Raw genomic sequence first — 16091 nt, 5'->3', positions numbered from 1 at the left:
TTCTGGAATACCTGTAATCCTTAGATTGCTTTTCCTAATTGAGTCAGATGTTTCTTGAAGAATTTCTTCATTTTTTAAAAATCTTAGTTCTCGCTCCTCCTCCATCTGAAGCATTTCTATAATTCTATCCTCTAAATCACTATTTCTGCCCTCTATAATGCCAGCTCTATTTTTATGGCTTATACATTATTTTTTTATCTCATTAATTGTGTTCTTCATATCCAGAATTTCTGTCTGGTTATTTATTTATTTATTTATTTATTTATTTATTTATCTATTTATTTGGTGAGGAAGATTAGCCCTGAGCTAACAGCTGTTGCCAATCCTCCTCTCCTTGCTGAGGAAACATTAGTCCTGAGTTAACACCCATTGTCAATCCTCCTCTTTTTGTTGAGGAAGATTGTCACTGGGCTAACATCTGTGCCTATCTTCCTCTACTTTATATGTGGGACACCTGCCACAGTGTAGCTTGATAAGTGGTTTGTGGGTCCACACCTGGGATCCGAACCTGTGAACCCTGGGCTGTCGAAGCGGAGTGCATGAACTTAACCACTACACCACTGGGCCAGCCCATGTTTGGTTTAGGGCTTCAATCTCTTTGGTGAAGCATTCCTTGTGTGGCTTGACTGCAGCTGCTTGGCGGGTCATGCATGCATGTGCAAGCGGGACCTCTGTGCTCCACCAGCAGGTCACTCTTGTGTTGTTGGGACCACCATGCTCTAAGGGGACCTGCTAAGCTGTTGCACTAGGCAGGAGGGGAGGGACACTTTCTTTCACATGTGGGCTGGCTCTGTGCTCATGGGCAGCTTGGCTGAGCCACTGCACTTGGGGGGCGGGGCTCCCTCATGGGGGCTGAGCCACCACCACTTGGCCAGGATCCTTCCCTTGGGCAGACCACTGCAGCATGGTGAGTGCACCCGAGGGCTGGGCCACCATTCTGAAAGTGTTGGTGCACTGGTCGGGCTGTCCCTGCCTCCTCTTGCAGTCATACCCACCATTGTGTGAGGACTCGCAACCTGGATTGCTGCCACTGGGGAGGGAGAAGGGTCCGCTCACCTCGTTCCACTGCTGCCCAAGGATTTGGTCCACCCACCTTCCGATGTATGGCCATGTGGATCTCTCAGGCATCCTGTTGTGCTGTATAGGGGATCCTCTGTTGGTTAATAAATGTGTGTTTAGTAGTAACTTAGAGGGGAGGGACAAAGGGAAAAATTCACTCCACCTTGATGCTGTCATCACTCTCCATGACTGATTTCCTTATACCAACTGATCTCAGCAAATTTTACACCATATCATTGTCTTATAAAGGATACAATAGTTGCTGTCAGGCAAAGATTCCAAAGCAGAAAGTCATCTGTAACAGAAAGTTATTTAGAATCACATTTTATGATATGATGACCTTCTCTCAGTGAGATAGTTAGAATATACTGCTTAAAAGTAAAGTCTTTAGCAACAAAAATACCTGTGTTTGAGTTCTAGCCCCATCATGTGCTGGGGAAATTAATCTCTCCAATCCTTAGTTTCCTCATTTGTAAAATGGGAATAATAACAGTATGTACTTAATTAGGGATATCTTGAGAGTAAAGAAAACATTGCTTAGGAATGATTAATTTAGCGCAGTGCTTGGAATATGGTAAATATTTAATAAAGAGATTCGTTATTAGACATTATGCTAGATCACAATTTTCCAACCTTGAATCTATTGACATTTTGGACTGGATAACTCTTTTTCTGAGGGGATGTCCTATATATTGTAAGATGTTCAGAGGCATCTTGATCTCTATCCACAAGATGCCAGCAGCACCCCCTCAGTGGGATGGCCAAAAATGTCTCCAGACATTGTCAAATGTTGCATGGAAAGCAAAATTTTCCCGGTTGAGAATCTCTTTGCTGGAAAATCATGTATATATAGAATAGTCGTCATACTCCAGTAGAAAGAAATGCCAAATTTAAAGTTAGAATGCCTGAATTAATATCCTGGATTTTCCCATTCTTAGTTCTGTGAACTTCAGAAAATTCTGCAGAGGATTCTGGGAAGATGGTGGCATAGGAGGATTCTGAACTCACCTCCTCCCATGAACACAACAAATCTACAACTACCTGTGGAACAATTTCCTCTGAGGGGGATCTGGAAACCGGGTAAAAAGAACCCCCACAACAAAGAACAGCACTGATGGGGTGGAAGAGGCAGATATACACCTCTGCTGAGGAACAATCCACGTCTTAGCCACTGTACTTCACCACCGGGAGGAATCTTACAGGTACAAAGCTTTTCCTGGAGGAGCAGGGATCTGAGCGGAGGATCTATGCCACAATAGTCATCCCAGTGTTTAGACTCAGCACCACTGAGCAAAGTTCCCATAATGCCTGACTTTTCTGGCTTCTAAAACCAACAGGGAATACCCCCAGAAAAACTATCGAACCTCAGAGAAAGAAAAGCCTGCACTTAAGGACCCACACACAGGTTCACCAGTTCTGGAAACCAACAGAAACACCACAAAGAAGGGTGCATAGTCCATTGGCAAAAGAGACTGACTTATTAGGCTCAGAGTGCATCCTAGAGAGGCAAGAAGCAGCTGGGCCCACCTCCCACCAGGGACTGAGGTACTGGTGGCAGCCATTACTGTGAGCCAGTGCCATCATGCTGACATGGATGCTGAGAGATGCCGTTGGATTTCTTCCCCTCACCTGTTAGCACAGGGGGTCTACCCTGCCCACTAGAGCACCCATTTAATCCAGCTTTGCCTGGGCATGCAGCCCACCCTAGGGACTGGCCCGACCCACCAGCAAAACCTATGGAGAACTTGAGGGCCTGGGTAGGCAGGGTGTGTGGGCCCACAGGCATTGGGGCATGTTGGCCACAGCAGACTTCTCAAACAGCCACACAGGAGATCTTCCCTGCCTTCCAATTCCTGAAATGACTGTGTGCTGCCATGCCTGGGACTGACCCCACCCTGAGCTGCCCTCCTGTGAGAGCTGACAACAACCTCGCAGGTCAGAGGCCTGCATCAGTTGTGAGCCCCTGAGCTTAGCAACCAACCATGCTGAGGGCCTGACTCACTTAACAGAAAAACTACAGCAGGAATGTGCTATTAGACCTTGCAACCAGCAGTGCTAGGGCTCCCCTCACCCAATAAAATGACTGAAGGGTCCACAGCAGCCACACACAGCTGAGCATTACAATAGCCAGTAGGGGGACAGCCTAGCTTCCCCATGCATCTGCAGCAAGAGCAACCCCACTACAACAGAAGGACACACATAGCCCTCACAGGGGACAATCCTGGAACATTTGAAACTGGGGACAAGTGGGAAGCACATTGCTGGGCCCCCTAAGGCATCTCTTACATAAAACCACATTTTCAAGATTGGGGGATGTAGTTGATCTACCTAATACATAGATATAAGCACAGAGAAGTAGGCAAAATGAGGAGACAAAGGACTATGTTCCAAATAAGGGAACAGGACAAATCTTCAGAAAAAGAACTAAGAAAAACAGAGATAAACAGTCTACCTGGTAAAGAGTACAAACTAATAGTGATAAGGACGCTCACAGATTTTGGGAGAAGAATGGATGAATTCAGTGAGAACTGCAACAAAGAATTGGAAAATATAAAAAAGAACCAATCAGAACTGAAAAATACAATAACAGAAATGAAAAACTCACTAGAGGGAATCAACAGCAGAGTAGATGACACAGAAGAATGGAACAGTGGTCTGGAGGAAAAAGTAGAGGAAATCACACAAGCTGAACAGAAAAAAGAAAAAAAATTTAAAAAGAACAAGGACAGTCTAAGGGACCTCTGGGACAACATCAAGTGTCCTAACATCCCTATTGTAGGTGTCCTAGAAGGAGAAGAGAGAGACAAAAGGACAGAGAATCTATTTGAAGAAATAATAGCTGAGAACTTCCCTAATGTAAAGAAGGAAACAGACATCCAGGTAGAGGAAGCACAGAGAGGAGCAAACAAGAAGAACCCAAAGAGGCCCACACCAAGACACATTACAATTAAAATGTCAAGAATTAAAGAGAGAGAGAATCCTAAAAGCAGCAAGAGAGAGGCAACAAGTTACATACAAAGGAAGCCCCATAAGGCTATCAGCTGACTTCAACCTTACAGGCTAGAAGGGAGTGGCACGATATATTTAAAGTGCTGAAAGGAGAAACCCTAGACCAAGAGTACTCTACCCTCCAAAGTTATCATTCAGAATGGAAGGAGAGATAAAGACTTGTCCATGGGCCGGCCCCGTGGCTTGGTGGTTAAGTGAGCGCGCTCCACTGCTGGCGACCCGGGTTCGGATCCCAGGCTCGCACCGACGCTGCTAAGCCCGGCCATGCTGAGGCCAAGGCCCCACAAACAGCAACAAGAAGGACGTGCAGCTATGACCCACAACTTTCTACTGGGGCTTTGGGGGGAAAAATAAATAAATAAAATCTTAAAAAAAAAAAAAAAAAAAAAAAGACTTGTCCAGATCAGGAAAAACTACAGAAGTTTATCACTACTAAACCAGCCTTACAAGAAATGTTAAAGGGACTTATTTAAGTGGAAAAGAAAAGGCCACAAATAGGAATAAGAAAATTATGAAAGAAAAAATCACTGGTAAAGACAAATATACAGTAAAGGTGGTGGATCAACCACCTATGAAGCTAATATGAAGGTCAAAAGATGAAAGTACTAAAAATATCTATCTCCATGATAAGAGGTTAAGGGATACACACACACACACACACACACACACAAACAGGTAAATTATGATATCAAAAGTAGAGGAATATGGGCACGGATGTTAGCCCAGGGGCAATCTTCCTCAGCAAAAAGAGGAGGATTGGCAACAGATGTTAGCCCAGGGCTAATCTTCCTCGCAAAAAAAAAAAAAAAAAACATAAAATGTGGGAGGAGAGTAAAAGTGTAGGGCTTTCAGTAAGAGGCCAAACTTAAGAGATCATCAATTTAATATAGATTGCTATTTACTGGGTTATTATATATGAACCTCATGGTAATAACAAACCAGAAATCTATAATAAATACACAAAAAATTAAGAGAAGAGAACCCAAAGATAATACTAAAGAAAGCCATCAAATCACAAGGGAAGAGAGCAAGAGAAGAAGAAAGGAACAGAGAACTACTGAAATACCCATAAAAAAGTAACAAAATGGGAATAAGCACATACTTATCAATAGCTACTTTGAATGTCAATGGACTAAATGCTCCAATCAAAAGACATAGGGTGGTTGAACGGGTGAAAATACAAGACACATATATATGCTGCATACAAGAGACAGAATTCAGCCCTAAAGACACTCACAAACAAAAAGGGAAGGGCTGGAAAAAGATACTCCATGCAAATGGCAACGAAAGCTGGGGTAGCAATACTCATACCAGACAAAATAGACTTTAAAACAAAAGCTGTAACAAAAGACAAAGAAGGGCACTACATAATGATCAAGGGGACAATCCAACAGGAGGATATAACACTTGTAAACATAGGAACACCTAAATATATAAAGCAACTATTAACAAACATAAGAGGAGAAATAGACAGTAACACAATGATAGTAGGGGACTTGAACACTCCACTTACATCAATGGATAGATCATCCAAACAGAAGATCAGTAAGGAAGCGTTGGCCTTAAATGACACTTTAGACCAGATGGACTTAGTAGATATATACAGAACATTCCATCCCAAAACTACAGAACACACATTCTTTTGGAATGCACATGGAACATTCTCCAGTATAGATCACGAATTAGACCACAAAACAAGTCTCAATAAATTTAAGAAGATTGACATAGTGTCAAGCATCTTTTCTGACCACAACAGTATGAAACTAGAAATCAACTACAAGAAGAAAACTAGAAAAGCTACAAATATGTAGAGATTAAACAATATGCTACTGAACCCAACCCACCCGTGTTGAGTTAATGAAGAAATCAAAGGAGAAATCAAAAAATACCTGGAGACAAATGAAAATACCACATGCCAAAATTTATGGAATACAGCAAAAGTGGTACTAAGAGGAAGTTAATAGCAATACAGGCCTACCTCAATAAAACAATAAAAATCTCAAATAAACAATCTAACAGTGCACCTAAAGGAACTAGAAAAAGAAGAACAAACAAAGCTCAAAATCAGTAGAAGGAAGGAAATAATAAAAATCAGAGCAAAATGAACGAAATAGAAACTAAAAAAAATAGGAAAATCAATGAAACTAACAGCTAGTTCTTTGAAAACAAACAAAATTAGCAAACCTTTAGCTAGACACATCAAGAAAAAAAGAGAATAGGCTCAAATAAATAAAATCAGAAATGAAAGTGGAGAAATTACAAAGGACATCACAAAAATACAAAGGATTATAAAAGAATACTGTGAAAAGCTATATGCCAACAAATTGGATAATCTAGAAGAAATGGATAAAATTTTTAGAATCATACCACTTTCCAAAACTGAATCAAGAAGAAACAGAGAATCTGAATAGACTGATCACTAGTAAGGAGATTGAAGCAGTAATCAAAAACCTCCCAAAAAACAAAAGTCCAGGACCGGATAGTTTCCCTGGTGAATTCTACCAAACATTCAGAGAAGACTTAATACCTATCCTTCTCAAACTCTTCCAAAAAATTGAAGAGGAGGGGAAGCTTCCTGATAAATAAATGAAAAGCAATAGTATGTATTGGAGTACAGAAGGAAGCTATTTGGTATAAAACTAATTTGACCTGACTTTGTTTTTTCCAAAAGGGCCTGACATGGCCTGTTAAGCATGCATTGTACATCTGCTTTAAATATTTACTATGTCCCAAGGACAAGAATGACGCCCTTAAAGATAGGGATGTAACTTCCCCCATATCAGCATTTCTTTAAGGATAAGCATCTCTCCCTAAACTAAGGATTAATTACTAAACTGCTTGCGACCTTGTGACCACTCACCTTGTGACCACCAACCTGCTCTGTTCTGCTGTGTCAGCTAAGCAATCTTGTGACTATTGTAAAAGGGACATTCCTATCATATGTGATGTATGCTGTTTGTTCCAAGACGGTATATGACTACTCTGTACACCCCACTTCTTTGGTGCCCTTTCTTCCTTGGGGAAGGAAGGTCCTGGGCTAGTCCTCAGATCTGACTCATAATAAACTCACCCAAATTTTGATTTATAGATTGACTATGGATTATTTGCGTGACATTCCTAACTCGTTCTAGGAGGCCAGCATTACTCTACTACCAAAACCAGACAAGGACAACACAGAAAAAGAAAATTACAGGCCAATATCACTGATGAACATAGATGCAAAAATCCTCGACAAAATACTAGCAAATCGAATACAACAATACATTAAAAAGATCATATGCCATGATCAAGTGGGATTTATTCCAGGGATGCAGGGATGGTTCAATATCTGCAAATCAATCAAGGTGATACACCACATCAACAAAATGGAGAATAAAAATCACACGATCATCTCAATAGATGCAGAGAAAACATTTGACACAATACAGCATCCACTTATGACAAAAACTGAATAAAATGGGTATAGAAGGAAAGTACCTCAACATAATAAAGGCCATATATGACAAATCCACAGCTAACATCATACTCAATGGAGAAAAACTGAAAGCTATCCCTCTAAGAACAGGAACCAGACAAGGATGCCCACTCTCACCCTGCCTATTTAACATAGTACTGGAAGTCCTAGCCAGAGCAATCAGGCAAAAAAAAGAAATAAAAGGGATCCAAATTGGAAAGGAAGAAGGAAAGCTGTCACTATTTCAGATGACATAATTTTATATATAGAAAACCATAAAGAATCCACAAAAAAAACTATTAGAATTAATAAACAAATACAGTAAAGTTGCAAGGTACAATCAACATACAAAAATCAGTTGCATTTCTATACACTAACAATAAAGTAGCAGAAAGAGAAATTACGAATACAGTCCCATTTACCATTGCAACAAAAAGAATAAAATACCTAGGAATAAATTTAAACAAAGAGGTCAAAGATCTGTACACCAAAAACTATAAAATGTTGTTGAAAGAATTTGAAGAAGACACAAAGAAATGGAAAGCTATTCCGTGCTCATGGACTGGAAGAATTAACATAGTTAAGATGTCTATGCTTCCTAAAGTAATCTATAGATTCAATGCAATCCCTATCAAAGTCCCAATGACATTTTTCACAAAAATAAAACAAAGAATCATAAAATTTATATGGAACAAGAAAAGTCAGACAGAGAAAGTCAAATGGAGTAAGATTTCACTCATATGTGGAAGATAAAAACAACAACAACAAATAAAAAAATAGATACATAGCACAGATTGGTGGTTACCAGAGAGGAAGAGGGAAAGGGGGAGGGCAAAGGAGTAAAAGGGCACATGTGTATGGTGACAGAAGGTTATTAGTCTTTGGGCAGTGAATATGATGCAGTCTACACAGAAACCGAAATATAATGATGTACACCTGAAATTTATACAATGCTATAAACCAATGTTACCTCAATAAAAGAAAATAATAAATAAATATTAAAATTAAATTAAGTTTAAAAATAAGAAAATTCCTTGATTTCTCTCCATCTTGGTTTTCCCCACTGTATGTACTCATGTTGTGTGTTGGGGGTGAATATATGTAGCTATTTAATATATGTGGGAGTTCTTTTTATACTTAAAAGGATCATACATAAATAAACTGTGAAAAACAGCTCTGTAAACTTTCTCAAAATTTCATTGGCCTAGTAAAAAGAAAATAAAAATTGCCCACATGTTGATGACTCACACCCTACCCTCAAATTTTGAGACCTATGGAAACAGAGAACTGGGCATCACATAACTTTTACAGTGAAGTCAAATCTTACTAAGGAGTTAGGTCCTCAAGTCAGCAGGTAGACAAAAATTATGTAGAGCCAAAATTACCCTGGAAAACTCATTAGGAAGATGCTAAATTGGAAACCTGTAGAAGACCTCTCAGTAATTAAAATATATCCAGTATTTTGTCCACATTGGAATAGACACCTGTTTCTTTAGCTGAGCACCAGATGAAGTGTTTGACTCATGTTTAGGGGCCATGATGTTTTTTAAAAAAAGTATATTTAAAAACTGTGCTAACGCTCTAACTGGCAAAATACTCTGATGAGAGGCACAAGAGACAGGCTAAGGAAGAGAAAAAACAGGCTAAGGTTTGTGTCTCAACTCTCTTGTTCCTCTGGGGCATGTGCTCCTTGTGTGGAATAATGAGCAGCATCACACTGTTTGTGTTTATTGCTCGTTGAACCACATACATCACGGGAATTTAAGGACTCAATGGTGTGGATGGGACTCCCCTGGGTCCTCTTCCACTCCTCGATGCCTTTGAACATCCTGTTACCTTTCCTGGGAAGATCTTTCCCTCAATCTACTTAATGAACTCCTAGGTATCTGTGTGACATTCCTAAAGCTGCTTTAACCAAGCACCACAGCTGGGGGCTTAAAACAGATTGGTGGTCTCACAGCTCTGGAGGCTAGAAGTCCAGAGGCAAGGTGTCGGCAGGGCCGTGCTCCCTCTGAAACTTGTAGAGGAGAATTCTTCCTCACCTCTTCCAGCTTCTGGAATTGTGGGTTATCCTGGGGTCCCTTGGCTTGTAGATGCAGCACTATACTCCAATCTCTGTGTGATTACATTTACATAAAATTCTAGAAAAGGCAAACTGACATACAGTGACAGGGAGCCAATCACTGGTCGCCTGAGAATGAGAGAAGAGCAGGGAAGGGCAGGAGAGAGAGATTATCAAGGGGCAGGAGGAATTTTTGGAGAGTGATGGATAAATTCGTTATCTCGATTGTGGTGATTCTTTCATGGGTATGTACATACTCATGTCAAAATTTATCAAATTGGAAACTTAACTATGTGCAGTTTATTGTATGTCAATTAAACATTAACAAAGCTGCTGAAGCCAAAATAATTCCCCCCAAAACTTAGATATTGTACGGTTGTCTAATACAGTATTGATGTTCCTAACCAGCTACTGCTTTTGAAGTGTCTATCCTTATAACCACACTTCCCATTCTAACGCGCCTACTACACATGTAACAAAACAAGTTTTGCTAAGTTCAGCTCTGCATGGGTGACATTGAGACTACAGAATTTTACAGCACTAGGGAGATATTGAAAGTTTTTGAGCAGCGGAGGAGTGAAATAACGCAAGCTTCTGTTTAAGACAATCAACCAGGGAGAAAAATGAACAGCGAATTGGGATAAAGAAAAGATGAAATTGTGTTTTTGTAAGGCTAGTGGTTAAAATGTTAATATAATAAGCCCAGAAAAAGAAGAGAAGAGAAGAGAGTTCATGCTGGCTAATGTTGATTTTGAGAATTGAATGTAGGGGAGGGATTCAAGAGATCCTGCGGAGATAAAAATCCTAGGACTTGGAAACTTACCACATAGGGAGTAGTAAAGAAGTCAGTAAAGACCTCGGATGTGTCAAGGCTAGATGAACTTGGCGATGCTGATCCCAGAAAATTTACGGGTTCACGGAGCACGTGTATGTGGCGTGTCCTGCAAATGGAAGGAAGAGTGGGTCTGCCGCTCAGGGGGTACACCATGGATGTAGGTTGGGTAGTTGTCTGCCATGGGATCACAGCTGCAATAATGAGAATGGATGAAAACAATCGAGGAATACGTGGTGGAGAGATTAAAGGGGAAGAAAAGATGCTGTATTTATCAGCCACTTGGAGGAAAGAGGTCGGGAGAGGCCAGTGTGAGCACAGAGACAGCACAGCATCTTGGAAGCTGAGAACTGGACGCTCAAGACATGTATGTGTTAAAGATTTCACAAGGTCGAGGGCTGGAAATAATGGAGAACCTTAAAGAAGGTATTCAGCAAGAGGTGAGAGGCTTAGTCACAGTGGGACAACTCAGGGCTGAGAGGTGTGTCCAGGCCCAGGACAAGGCTGGGCCCGTGAGTCACGGACCTGGAGGGAAGATGGGCTTCCCTGTCATTGAAGAGTAAGAACCCGACCCTTTGCTTTGAGGCACCTCAGAATAATTTAATCATTCCCTGCTAGAATGTGAAACTGTGCCTTAGCAATTTACTGGAGACATTAGAGGAGGAGAAAAATAGTACTTTATAGAGAAACCTTTTTTACTTTTATTAACACCTACTTCAAAGAGTTATGGAGAGATTAATCTGACCCTGAATTCCTTAGCAGCAAGAAACTCGTTGAGTTTCAAATGAGTAAAGAGCAATACCGCCAGCTTAACAGACTGGGACTGGGCTCCACTGCGTCAGCTCGTTTAATACGCTGATACTGGCTCAATTTAGCAAGAATGTGACTGAACTGTCCCTCGTCTTTGTGATGTCAGGCAATCCTGGCAGAAACATCTTATTGCAATCTGCCTGCCCACCCAGCTCCGGAAGCAGCAGGAAAGGGACACAACCAGAGGGAACAGGAAGAGATTATGTTCCCCTGGGAATGTAGCTGCCGCCGCTACCAAAACCCGTTAGACCCCACGGGTGGACTAGGGGAACACAAGACAACTCTGCTGTAATACAATTAGTTTGGTAGGAGCAAAAACAAGACAGACCACATCGTTTAACCTTTTTGGAACTGTCTTTCAGTTACATACAATTTTGCACTAGTCAGTGGATCCTATTAATACTTTCATTTCTTTAATTTTCCTGGCCTAGTTTTAGAAGCTACAATGTATGGAACAAACTGTTGTGAAATAGCATTCCCAGATCACTACACTTGAAAAGACGTTTTACATCAAAAAAACATCTTGTAACAATGAGCAGTTAGTGTTCTTTAGGATTTGGCATTGAGATATTTTAAACTAATGTTATAATTAATAAAAATATACAGTAAAAGTCACTATGTGCCTGTATCTGCATATATAGATCAGGTTGAATTTTAAAGAGTTTTCTTTTCACTTGGACTTAAAGAATGTAGGTAAATGCAATAATCTGAATTGGTAAAAACGACTGATGAAAAGGATTAAGCGTGATGGGGTTAAAGATAAGCTTTATCTATGCAAACGGATTGGTATGGTATGAAATAGAAAACATAAGAATCTAAAATCAAGGTATTTCTATTTCACTTGGCTCTTTTTCTGGAAATATTTCAGACCTGAGAGAAGTTAGGGATCCATCACATTTAGGATGTGATTACACCAGCGTAAGATGCAAACTTTCCCACTCAGGGCTGGTTGGAGGCCACGTTTCTCTTCTTTATCTCGCTTGTCCTAGTTTTGACTATTTGTAATCAGCACCCGCCCAGGTCAGAGTCAGCAAGAACCAGAGATTTAAAGGTAAGCCGTGCCAAGGCTGAGCAGCTGTCCCCAGTCTGGGTTCTTCCCGAGCCAGCTCCTGTGCAGTGCTCAACTCCCCACTCTCAGGGCCACAGATGTCCACGGGACAGGCATCAGGGAGGTCTGATGGGCGTGAATCAGATGCACGTGTCCCTTGGTACGTGGTCATGGATGTCCTTAGGGTGCTGCCACTGGCGGCCCTCCCTCCGGCTCAGAATTGGTTCCAGGGTTGAGAATGTCAAGCATTCACACAAGCTGTGCTGTGAAACCACCCCTCCTGACCCTTTCTCAATATGTTGTCAATAAAGGAATTTTAGGGTGTTGTTGGGATGAAACACGTCATCACTTCCAGGAGGCAGGGCGATGAGCACATCTCCATGATGCAGCTGAGTCACGTCCTCATGTGGGGGATAAGTGCAGCTGTTCCCTGGGGACTTTCCTGTCTTGCAATATCAGAGCACACGGAACAGTTTAGCCCGAGAATAGGCTCAATTCCATGTTTTTAAATGTAATTTTCAGTCAGTCATAGTCAATCAAAAAGCCACTTGGTGAGTGAAACTTGAAGTTCCAACGTTTCTGGGTCTTATTTGTCCCATCAACATAGCTAGTTATTGCATTTGGCACATAGCAAATATCTAGATGTTTTGCCAGATTGTGAGAAGCAACAAACCTCCCATTGCTGTGTTCTATTGTATGACAGAAAGGCTACAATCTCAACAAGGTGTCCAACATCCCATCCACGACTCCCCACCACCACCACCAAACCTTCCTGCCTCAGTGAGGTGACAGATCCACCTGCTCGCCCCAAACTGTAGGAGGCATTCTAGATTCCTTCTTCTTCTTTACCTTCAATATTAAAAAATCACTAGGTCCTGTGGATTCCACCTTAAAATCTCTCCTGGAATTGCTTTAGATCATTAATTTATTTTTAAAACACCTCTCATAAGAATTACTGCGCTAGCTCTCTTAACAGATCTCTCTGCCTCCATCTTTGGCCTCCTCCATCCATGCTTCCCATGACCATCAATGCAGCATGGTCATTCTCGGGTACAGCTCTGACCCTATTGCTCCCTTGCACAAATTCCACCATGACTTTCCACTGCATGCATCAAAATGTAAACAGTTTGCAGCACACACAAATTTCTTCATTATCTGGTCCCCACCTCCTCAGTCTTCACTCAGAAGACTGCTCCCCATCTCTCCTCCCTCCCTGGGCCTTCTACACTTCAGCAATGTCAAACTAGTTGAAGCCATCAAGATATTGTGATGTATCTCATATAATATTCAAGACAAAGAGAATGTTCTCTCTGTCTTGAATGCTTTTATCCTCTTCTTTATCCGGCAAACTCCTCAAATCAAATAAAAAATGTTTAAGTGATGAAGTATTCTGATACACCCAATGACTAAAAGTTGCCCTATCACACATTTCAAATGAACCTTGAATATTACTTAGTTATGAAAATTACGGTGTTCTATTGTAAATGCTTGTTTGCATTTGCCTTACCCACTAAACTATGGCTTCCTTGATTACATAATCACCACGTCTTTCGTTTTCTTTGTGTCTCCACAATCCTGCACAGGATTCGCTTGCTTTTTCACTCAACATTATTTTTTTGAGTCATCTGTATTGATTTGTTTAGCTGCAGTTGGTTATTTTACATTCTGTGTAGTATTCTAGTATTCCATTTTATGAATGTATTACAGTATTTTATCCATTCTTCCATCCGTGGACTTTCATATTGTTTCCAGTTTTTTAATTATTATTATAGACAATGCTGCTGTGCAGTCTTCTACCTATCTCCAGGTGCCCACGCGCGGGCTTTTTTCTAGAGTATGTATCTGAAGTAGAATTGCTGGCTTGTAAATCCCGTGCTGCTTCTACTTTTCTAGATAGTGCAAATGTTTTCCAAAATGCTTTGCTAACCTGTAGTTTTTTTCAAAACTACATTGGCCTGTCAAAACTTTCATTGGCTTAGGCCAATAAAATGTAATGTTTGGTGTTCTCTTTTCAATGGAAATCAATAGTATCTCATCCAGAGAAAATGTATTTGCATTGTTTTTTGTGTGTGTGTGTGAGGAAGATCAGCCCTGAGCTAACATCCATGCTAATCCTCCTGTTTTTTTTGCTGAGGAAGACCGGCTCTGAGCTAACATCTATTGCCCATCCTCCTCCTTTTTCTTTTCCCCCCCAAAGCCCCAGTAGATAGTTGTGTGTCACAGTTGCTCATCCTTCTAGTTGCTGTATGTGGGACGCGGCCTCAGCATGGCCGGGGAAGCGGTGCGTCGGTGCGCACCCGGGATGTGAACCCAGGCCGCCAGTAGTGGAGCGCGCGCACTTAACCGCTAAGCCACTGGGCTGGCCCCTATTTGCATTGTTTTAAACGAGTCATTTCCGTTGCTATTAGTTTTCTACAAATTCCTAAACTAATGCATTTGTGTTACTATCAGTTTCCAGCAAAGGCTGCCTTTCCAGAGCTGTAAAATAACTTGATCAGTGAAAAGTCAACCCCAGGTGCCCACCCCAACAGAACCAGGTAACCCCTGGAGGATCTGCTAGCCAGGGATCTGCAAACTATGGCTGGCTGGCCAAACCCAGTAGTGATCAGCAGCCTATTTTTGTAGAGCCCACAAGCTAAGATTTTTTTTTTTTTACATTTTTAAGAGATTGTAAGAAAAAAAAAGAAAAAGATATAAAACAGAAACTTTGTCTGTGGACAAACCCTAAAACGTTAACTGTCTGGCCCTTTGTGGAACAAGTTTTCCCACCTCATGCTAGCCAGCGCCCAAACTCCATTGAGAAGACAGCCAATGATCTCTTTTGCCCTTTACAAGGACAGTTTTTTTTTCTCCTGGCAGATTTTACAAATTAATACTCTTGCCAGTGGTGTGTGAGGACTCGGTGAGCAAAACTTGGTTTTATGTTAGAGTTTTAATTGGCATTTCCCTATTAATTAATGAGGTTGTGTATCTTCTTGTATGCTATGGTCATTTCTGTTCAGTCTCCATTTTAATGCCTGTTTACGTCTTTTGTCCATCTTTGGGGATTGTTTGGCTTTTATTTGCAATTTCTTATATATTCTAATAATTTTCCACTTTTGTGTGTTAAAGGTATCTTTCCTTAGTGCATTGCTTGTCTTTTTATTTTCTTTACAAAGTTTTTTGGCAAACAGAAATACAATTTAATTTGTAATTAAATTTATCAATCTCTTTCAGTTTTGAATGTTTTAGGCCTTGAAGTCATTCTTTATTGCAAGGTCATAAACATATCCTCTTACATATATTTCTAACACTTTTAATACTTCTAAAAAATTTTGCTTATCACATTGAAATCCCTAATTCACGTAGAACTGAATTTTTTTGTATGATGTAGAAATGCAATATTTTTTCCATCTGCAGGTCTCAGCACTCTTTAAAGAATTTTAAATCCTTTCCCTATCTATGTTTAATGTCAACTGTGCATATATCAAGTTTTGTTTTATGCATGAGTCTACTTTTTTGCATCCCTATTATAGTCCATTCATTGATTTTCTTTGAACCAATAGAATATTACTATTTAGTAAATTACTATTAAAATAACTTTATAAGCCTTGTTATCTAGTAGGTTAAATCCCTTCTGCCTTGTTCTTCTTTTTCAGGGTTGTCTTGGCTGGAATTTTCCCTTTACTCTTCCATAAACATTTTATAATCAGTCTATCATATTTCTAACGGAAAAATCTATGGGGCATTTGATTGGCATTTAATTAATCTATAGATTAATTTAAGGAAAATAATATTTTTATTATATTGAATATTCAATTCCAGGTACCTGATTTAT

Source organism: Ceratotherium simum, chromosome 5 (genome assembly GCF_057802395.1).
Source record: "Ceratotherium simum simum isolate JZ-2026a chromosome 5, ASM5780239v1, whole genome shotgun sequence".
Classification (NCBI taxonomy): Eukaryota; Metazoa; Chordata; class Mammalia; order Perissodactyla; family Rhinocerotidae; genus Ceratotherium; species Ceratotherium simum.
This window is presented reverse-complemented; position numbering follows the sequence as displayed.